The sequence below is a fragment of the Drosophila innubila genome (assembly GCF_004354385.1).
Source record: "Drosophila innubila isolate TH190305 chromosome 2L unlocalized genomic scaffold, UK_Dinn_1.0 5_B_2L, whole genome shotgun sequence".
Taxonomy (NCBI): Eukaryota; Metazoa; Arthropoda; class Insecta; order Diptera; family Drosophilidae; genus Drosophila; species Drosophila innubila.
The window spans coordinates 6,747,736-6,758,153 of NW_022995373.1; positions in this window are offsets into that span (position 1 = coordinate 6,747,736).

Genomic DNA, 10,418 nt, shown 5'->3' on the forward strand with positions numbered 1-10,418 from the left:
TTCAGCGTATGCCTGAGTCCTGAAAACCTCCTGCACTCGAAGATGACGTGGTGAGCGTCCTCCACCTTGTGACGACAACAGCTAGGGCCCTCGTCTGTAGTATCGTGACCAAACCGCTTAAGGTAGCTCCTGAAGCAACCGTGACCCGTCAGAAGCTGAGTCAGGTGAAAATTCAGCTCGCCGTGCTTTCTCCCAATCTACGTTGCAAGGTCAGGAATGAGGCGATATGTCCAGCGACCTTTACGCGAGTTGTCCCACCGTGCTTGCTACCGACTGATGCATCGTTGCCTGGCAGACACCTGTTGTTCAGCAGCTCCGTATGTTGTCTCCGATTCGAGAACTAGCTCCGTTATCGGGATCATCCCGCAATGACTAGTGCTGCCTCGTCCGATAGCGTCCCTAAATGCGCAGCTCACGCGGATAGCGCGAGTCTGTATACCGAGCAGATTCCTCGGCAGTAGCTCGGCGTGGAAACTGCTCTGTGCCCTGGAAACGCTCATGAGAAGACGACGCCGCTGTTGCTTCGGGCCACGAGTGTTGAGCATTATGCGCGCGAGCGACCGGGTCGAATCCGCTGCCTTTTGGTGTATGTACTCCATGTGCTCTCGAAACGACATCCTTGTATCCAGCATCACCCCAAGGTATTTTATAGCCCTCTTGGACTCGATTGTAGTGCTGCCGACGATGACCCTCTTTCGGCTGCTGACGATAACCGCTTCGGTTTTATGCTCCGCCAGTTCTAGACCAACTGTAGAGGCCATTGTTGGACGCGTCTAATGCTCAGGTTGCACAACTCCTCGGTTTCTCCCAACTCCTTACCAACAACGACGATAGCCACGTCGTCGGCGAACCCAATAATTTGAGTCCCTGCAACACGCCATCATACATGATGTTCCACAGGAGCGGTCCAAGAACTGACCCCTGTGGGACACCAGCTGTCACTTTGTGAGTGGAGAGCCCATTCGCTGAAGCGTACTGGAGTAGTCTTCCCGAAAAGTAGCTGCGTATGACATCTATCAGGTAGATGGGAGCTCAAAAGTCATACAGCGCCTTAAGAATAGAATCCCATTTGGCCGTGTTAAATGCGTTTTTTATGTCCAACGTCGCTATGACGCAGTACTTCTTGGAACCTCCTTGCCATCTGGATCCTTGGATTGCACTAGTGGCAGTGTCTACAACCTTGCCAAGCGCGTCCAAAGTCGATCTTGCTTTACGAAAGCCGAACTGGTTTGGCGACAGGCCAGCTGTTCTACTTATTGCAGTCTCAAGCCTGGAGCAAAGCAGTTTCTCGAACACGTTACCCACAGTATCGAGCAGGCAGATCGATCGGTAGGAAGACGGGTCACCCGGTGGCTTGCCTGGCTTGGGCAGGAGTACCAGGTTTTGGATTTTCCAAGGTGATGGGAAGTTCCGCTCCATGGAGCATACGTTGCACAGTTCAGTGCACACAGAAGGATGCAGAGAGATGGCCAACTTAAGTGCACGATTCGGGATGCAGTCCGGTCCTGGGGCTTTCCTGGGTTTGAGACTTCTGGCTACAGGAAGGACCTCATCTTCTGTGACCAAGTCGACGACATTCTGGGTATCCTGACGCAGGGGCGGAGCGTGGGGACTAATCACACTGGGTCTGTTGGGGAAGAGCGTTTCTACGATCGCCGTCATCTCAGCTCCGTCGGTAGGTGTTGCCAGAGATCGTATTCGGCAGAATCACACAGATCCAAGAAACACTCCCGTTTGCTCTTTCGGATCTCCGTTTTAAGGACCCACCTTGCCTCTTGATACACCAGTTGTGCTTCCAAGTAGTGTGGCCTACCGCGAGAGCGAGAGTATCGCCTTCTGGCGTGCAAGCATGCCTGCCTGGCACTAGAGATGCGTGCGTATTTAGGTGCATGGTGTCGCCTATATATGCAACATGCTATGTCGCATGCGTATGATAGCTGGGCTGCAAATTGACTGGCTCTGTTGTCAGCATTTCCGGTGGTGGAGAGATTTCGCAATACGATGCAGAAGCCCTGGATGTTGAGTGTGTCACTGCGGTACGCTTTCGGTGGAGGTGTAAAGTGCCTTCTAGGTCCTGAGCGGTTTCCAATAGCACACAAAATTGCAACGTGGTCGCTTGCGGTGTAGGAACTGCTGATTTCCCATTTCGCTACGCCGAAGAGAGGTGCGCTCACAAAAATCAAGTCGACGATTGAACCAATACCAGCTCTACTAAAGGTATGCTGAGTCCCATGGTTCAACAACGCTAAGTCAATTGACGCGAATATCTCTAGTAACGCTTGGCCTTTGGCGTTAGTAGTCTGGCTGCCCTGTTCTGAGCCCATGCATTGAAGTCGCCTGCGATAACGACATCATTGCGTCCTCTATCATCATCCACCATCTCCTCCAATATAGCTGTGAATACGCCCAGTTGCAGGCTGGGTGCCAGGTAGCAGCTATAAATCCATATTGTGGATCCTGATGCAATAGCTAAGTTATTAATTCTTGTGTCCCGTTAACTGTTATCCGCTAAAACAACCAACGCGAAGGCAACCCAAGCGACGGTCAATATCGCGTCAAGTTTTATTAAACCTCGACAGTGACGTGTACACCAAAATTCGCATATTGTCAAAGCCGCGGATTGTGCAAAAAAAAAAAAAAAAAAAAACTTGAAAAACAATTTAAGAAGACGCGATAGAATTCGAAGAGAAAATAATTCCAGAAACTTCTGGTTCCAAAAAATTCGAAAGTGCTATCTGTGCAAGCCAATCAAACATTTTAAACTATAAGTTAACAAATTAAGTGAATACAATAAAAATATAATCAACAACTAAAAGAAACTGAACCTAAAATAAGAGAAGCTGAAGTGAAACAACAAAAACTAAAAGACAAGAAAAATTAAAAATAAAACCAACTAAATAAAAACAATTAAAGAAAAACAAAAATTTATTTTAATAAAACCAACAAACAAAAAAAAAAAAAAACAATAATGGAAGGCAACGCAATTACACCCCTGACCGATGCCAACATGGCACAACTGATCAACCAACCTAAAAACGTTGAGAAGTTCACTGGAGATAAGAACGCTTTGTACACGTTCATCAACCGGATCGACTACATTTTGGCCCTCTACACCACCAACGATGCAAGGCAGAGGTCAATTCTTTTTGGACTTGTGGAACTCTGCTTGGCGTAAGCAACTTGATGACCTGGACGGATCTTCGGAGGCAACTAATACTAAACTACAAGACGCAAACAAAGAACCACATCCTACTGGAGGAATTCAGGAACACCCCGTTTAAAGGCAACGTGCGAGCCTTTCTGGAAGAAGCAGAACACCGTAGGCAGACATTAATGAGTAAGCTAGAACTAGAAAATAACATTGACGAAAAACATTGTCTGCTCGACTAATCAAAACTAGCATTGACGAAAAAATTACCCACAAACATTTGCATTCGAATTATAAATTGCGAAATTCCCGATTTAAGATCTCTAATTAATATCTTGCAAGAAAAAAATCTTTATAACGAACCCTGTCTTAATCTAACCCTAAATAAAGTAAAACAAGAAAAATATTTGAAGCCATTGTATCAACCAAACCCAAATATTCAAAGATTCCCCACTTTTCTTCAACCAAATCAACCCTATGTCCCATATCGACCCCATCAACCTTACATTCAACAACCATATCATCAACCATCACCTCAACCAACGCAACAAATACCTAGTCCAATCAGACCAGCATACTTTACACCCAGATCAAACTTCCGACAGAACCAATTCGACAACAATCGTTTCGGACAAGTAACTCCACAACAAAACTCTTTCAATAACTCTGGCGTAGCCAATCAACCGACTAAACGAGTTAGACCTGCAGAAAGTGGACAGAGTAAGATGAGTATTGACCAAGAAGCTAGAAATCAGGAAGAGTTAAACTATCATGATTACATGCAACAAGAATACTATAATCAATGCGCTGCTTATCCTGAATATTATCCACAATATTATCAAGCAGAAAGTTACCCACAAAGCCCAGACTTTACATACACACAACCAAATGAAATAGAAATCGAGCAAGCCGAAAATTTTCAGCTGCCAGCCTTGGAAATCACTTATAAGGCAAAAATCTGAAATGTTTAATAGATACAGGATCTACTGTAAATATGATGACATCAAATGTTTTCAATTTACAAGTTCATGACACCAACTGTTACATTCAAACCAGCAACGGACCTTTAACTATCACAAAGAAAGTTAACGTCCTTTCCAATAACCTATTCAAGGGCAATAACGAATTTCTTCTACACCAATTCTCCTCAGACTATGATCTATTAATTGGTAGAAAAATGCTTTCAGAAGCACAAGCCATTATAGATTATAAAACCCAAACTGTTACTTTATACAATAGAAAGTATAAACTAACCAACGATATTCCAATCACAAATCAGAACCACTTCTTAGCCCAACCAAATTCTGAAACTAATCATCATTTTAAAAATCCAATTAGAGAAATTTCCGATAACCAAGAATCTGCAAACTCAAGCCTTTACCGATTAGATCATTTAAATGAAGAAGAAAAAATCAATTTAATCAGCCTGTTGAAACAATATCAACACATACAATATAAAGAAGGCGACCAACTCCAGTAATCAAGTAAAACACATTATAAATACTACCCACAATTCAGCCTTACATACAAAACCTTACAGCTATCCACAAGCATATGAACAGGAAGTTGAACACCAAATTCATTAATCAAGGTATCATACGGCCTAGCAATTCTCCTTATTGTAGTCCTATATGGATCGTACCGAAAAAGCAAGATGCTTCAGGTAAACAAAAATTCAGAATCGTAATTGACTACAGGAAATTAAATGAAGTAACCATAAGCGATAGGCACCCAATACCAAATATGGACGAGATTTTAGGAAAACTAGGTAGATGCAATTATTTCACTACAGTCGACCTTGCAAAAGGATTCCACCAACTTGAAATGCATCCAGATTCCATTCAAAAAACAGCTTTCTCTACTAAACATGGCCACTATGAATATCTTCGTATGCCATTTGGATTAAAAATGCACCCGCAACCTTTCAACGTTGCATGAACAATGTTTTACGACCGTTACTAAATAAACATTGTCTGGTATATCTTGATGATATAATTGTATTCTCAACATCCTTAGAAGAACATTTGCAATCACTCCAATTAGTTTTCGAGAAGCTTTCTGAAGCAAATCTCAAATTACAACTTGATAAATGTGAGTTTCTAAAACAAGAAACTTCATTCTTAGGACATGTCATAACTAAGGATGGAATAAAACCCAATCCTGAAAAAATCAAAGCAATTCAGAAATATCCAATTCCCACAAAACCAAAGAAATAAAAGGTTTTCTTGGATTAACCGGTTACTACAGAAAGTTCATTCCAAATTTTACAGACATAGCCAAACCAATGACAGCAGTACTTAGAAAAGACTCAAAAATTTACATTAAAAATCCTGAATACATTAGAGCTTTTGAAAAATTAAAACAACTAATTTCTAATGACCCAATTCTAAAATTCCAGACTTCAAAAGTAAATTCGTTTTAACCACTGACGCAAGTAATGTAGCTCTTGGAGCAGTACTCTCTCAAGACGGACATCCCATTAGTTTTATTAGCAGAACTCTCAATGACCACGAAACTAACTACAGTGCCATGAAAAGGAGCTTTTAGCCATTGTATGGGCAACAAAAACTTTTAGACATTACCTACTAGGGCGACATTTCGAAATCAATAGTGACCATCAACCATTATGTTGGCTGTACAAAATGAAAGAACCAAATTCAAAATTAACCCGATGGAGAGTTAAATTATCTGAATATGACTTTGACATAAAATATATAAAAGGAAAAGAAAACCACATAGCTGACGCTCTATCACGAGTAAAATACTATCACATTTCATACGATAACATGACTAAAGATAAAGCCGAAAAATATTTAATAGACCATTTTTGCACAAAAACCAGTGCAATGTTTATAGACAGTGATGCAGATTTTGAAATGATTCAAAACGCACACAAGGAAATTATTAACACTAGCCATACTAAAATTCTTCGAAGTCTCATTCAATTAAAAAACATTAACTCCTATGCCGAATTCAAAGAACTCATTTTGAAAACCCATGAAAACTCCTACACCCTGAATTCAAAAAAAAATAACCTTTTTTTGAAACCTATTATTTCCCTAACAGCCAAATATTAACACAAAACATTATAAACGAATGTCATATTTGCAACTTAGCAAAATCAGAACATAGAAACACAAAATGCCGATGAAAATTACACCCAAGCCCGAACACTGTCGTGACAAATTTGTAATTGACATTTATTCTTCTGAAGGCAAGCATTACCTTAGCTGCATGGACATATATTCAAAATTCGCTCTTGAAAATATTAAAACAAAAGACTGGATAGAATGCAAAAATGCATTAATGCGTATTTTTAATCAGTTAGGAAAACCAATATTATTAAAAGCTGACCGAGACGGCGCATTTTCCAGCTTAGCACTAAAAAAAATGGCTTGAAAGTGAAGGAGTAGAAATACAATTAAATACAACAAAAACAGGAATAGCAGACATCGAAAGACTACATAAAACAATAAATGAAAAAATCAGAATAATTAACACTTTAAATGACGAAGAAAATAAGCTCAGCAAAATAGAAACAATTCTTTACATTTACAATCACAAAACAAAACATGACACAACTGGACAAACTCCTGCACACATTTTCTTATATGCCGGACATCCAAATTTAGATACCCAAGAAAAAAAAGAAAAAGTAATAAATAAAATTAACAGTAACCGACAAGAATACGAAGTTGATACAAGATATCGAAAAGGACCATTACAAAAAGGAAAATTAAAAAACCCTTTTAAAGCTTATAAAAACGTTGAACAAACAGACCCAGGCCATTATCAAATTACTAACAGAAATAGAATTACACGCTACTATAAAACACAATTTAAAAAACTAAAGAAAATTAACCAAATTCAAATTCCACAGCAATAGCAAACGAATATTTCCGTAGATCTATTCCTTTATTTAAAAATTCAACACAAATTAATCACTAATACAACAAATTACAGCAAGAATTAAATGGTATAATCTTTCATCATGAAAATCGTAATAAACGCGGACTGTTCAATGTAGTAGGCTCATTATACAAATTCCTTTTTGGTACACTTGACGATAATGACAGAGTAGAATTCGAAAAAAACATTAAAAATCTATCTTTAAATATTTTTCAAATTAATGAAATAAATGATATAGTAAACATAATCAACAATGATATGAAAAGAATACAAGAACATCAAAATAAGAAAAATATACAAGATACTTTTACTTACAAATTATCACAATTTATAGAATACATAGAAGACATTGAAATGGGTATGCAATTGTCAAGACTAGGACTTTTCAATCCAAAACTACTTACCTGTGACAAACTTGACAGTGTCAATAACCGAAACATACTACTAATTAAAACATCCACTTGGATTAACTACCAAAATAATATCATACTAATTATATCCCATATTCCAGTTGACTTTCAGTCCACTAACACTATCAAAATTATCCCATATCCTGATCATAGTGGCTATCAACTTGATTACATTAGTACTACTTCCTCTTTTGAAAAAAATAATAAAATTTATAATCGAGATAATAAACCAGTAATTGACGAATGCATAACAAAAATTTTACTACACACAACACCAATTTGTAACTTTGAACGCATAAATAAAAAAGACATGATAAAATACATTGAACCAAATACCATTGTAACTTGGAACATAACTAATACAACTGTAAAACGAAATTGCCAGAAAAATAATGTTGATCTTAATATTCAGGGCAACAAAATTATAAGTATCAATGCAAAATGCAAATAAATGACATAATTTTAAGCGACAATTATCTACAACCAGAAGTTGATCTTACACCATTGTATCCCCCCTTAGAAATAATTAAAGTTAAACCTATCAAGCATGATGACATTGTAAAAATTGTATCACAAAATAATGTCTTTACATATGCAATCATCATAATCATAACCATCATATTCATAATTATATTCTTATATCTTAAATATGTATCTTGTAATCCCATAATGTTAATCCATAAAAAATTTAAGAAACAAATTCACGAACCCAAGAACCAAACAACGCCATCGGTTCAACCAGAAGAAGAAGAACAAAGAGACACAATTATCGAGATGATACAAATAACATTGCCAAAACTTTACCCTTCAGTGTCACCTTGACTCGCAGGCTCGCCTCTTAAGGAGAGGGAAGTGACATATTCTATGTCTACGTTATACATAATATATTCTATGTCCACGTTATACATAAGTCTAGACACCAAATTCCCCATTCCAATAATGTAAACTTTCACAGGCTGGAACTATAAACAAAGAGTAGCCAAGCCACCCTAAATTTCGCATACCGATAATGTAAACTTTCGCAGGCTGCACTTGTAAACAAAAAGCAGCTAAGCCGGGCTTCTCCCCCATCGATCAGCATTGATCGAAATAACCCACTGTCAGCAAATTTGCGTTCCCAGCCAACGCTGAGTAATTTCGTTCCCAGCCTTTACAATATTGTAAACATTTAAATGCCCGAAATTAGCTTTCGTTATAACGCAAAGCACAATTATCAGTTGCTTAAGACTGCCTTGTCTTTTTATTTTACAATAAATTCAACTTAACCGTTAGAACTGTGCGCGGTTTTTATAAGATTCAAACTCACAGTAAATAAAGAAAAATCTAATTATATATATATGTGTGTATCGGTAAGTGTGGTTAATTTATGTGTAATAAGTGTATTGTGTATGCAATTTAGTTAATGTAATATTTATCGCTTAATTACTACCTTGCCTACCTAAAGAGCTCTCTGGGTGGGTAAAGGGGCGATAATTGTTTGTGCGTATGTATATATATATGTAAATATACAATATTAATTGTATTTCGTTGGGTGTTTCTAGATCGTTATAGTTTCGTGTTGTTCCTATACTGTTGTGTCTTATTTTTTTTTACAGGTTTTAATTTTATTTACTTAAAATTTTAATTTTTACTTTACTTTAAATTTTAATTTGTACTTTACTTTAGATTTTAATTTTATTTAATTTAAGTTTTAATATCAAATGATTGTATAGTTAATTCAACTTAGTTTTATTTTAATTTTAAATACGTTTTAATTTATAATTTTGTCTTTTGTTCGATTCTCTTGTTTTTTTTTTTTTTGTATCACATTCAAATTTTTTTTTTATATAATAATAAATATTAATACATTTCTTTTAATCAACAGTGAAATAGTATTTCTTGGGCGGCACAGGGACAGAAAAATGATTTTTTTCTTGCAGCTCTTCACAACGTAAAAGTTTGCCAAACACGTGGCGGAGCAATCGGAATGGACTCACTCGGGTCTGCCTGAATGAGCCTTCTGCTGTCTCAAGGAAGGATGCAAACTGCCGCTGCTGCTTATTATGCGCCCTCAACCTCGACTACTCCGAAAGTGGTCTCTATCGTCCCTCACACGCTGGGGTGTCGTCGCTGTCGGCAGATTCTACAACGCAGGCGGTACTGAGCTCAGCTCACCGATGGTGACACAGCGATTATTCAGATCACCACACGAAGGATTAGACTTATTCGATCGGTCGCGGAACAGTTTTAATGGCACGGGAGCGTAGAATCGAATCTAACGCTGCTCAACGTGCAGGAAAGCTTGACGACTCCCGACAAAATTTTGAAGCAACCTTCGCTGACCGCTGTTAAAATCCAACTCGCTAACCGCATATTCTGCAGCAACGTGGTTCGATGAAAAATTTCCAATTTATTTTTCATCCTATTCATCCCACCGTTGCTGCAGTTTGAGTCCAATTTCACTCAATTGCATCGAAGGGGCATGAAGGGGTAGCGCATATGTGCTGTCTCGCTTTGGAGTTGCTGCCTGTCTTTGTCTAGCAAAACATTTGGAGTTGCCACTCCCCCAAAGACTACCCAGGATTTGGAGATAAATTGCCGCCCATTATCCAAGTGTATTACCTCTGAAACGCCGAACTTAAAGAACACTTCGTGTACCAGGAAGTTGATCACGTCTGCTGCAGATGCTTCTCTCATCGCCTTCAGAAAAGTGAATAAATATCCAGGAGTGTCCGCGCTTTGACCGTAGATACTTCCCAAGGAAGTCAATGTAAAGTTTCTGAAAAGGACGATCGGTAAGTACCTCTTTTCCGATTCCTACCTGGGTGCGATAATTCTGAGCCTTCGTTTCCTTGCAGGTTTCGCACTTCCGCACGAAGTCGCGAACTTGAATCGTCATTTCGGGCCAGTAAAATTGCCTGCGCAATGCATGGAGCGTTTTTCCCATTCCTCCATGAGCTGCGGTCTCCTCA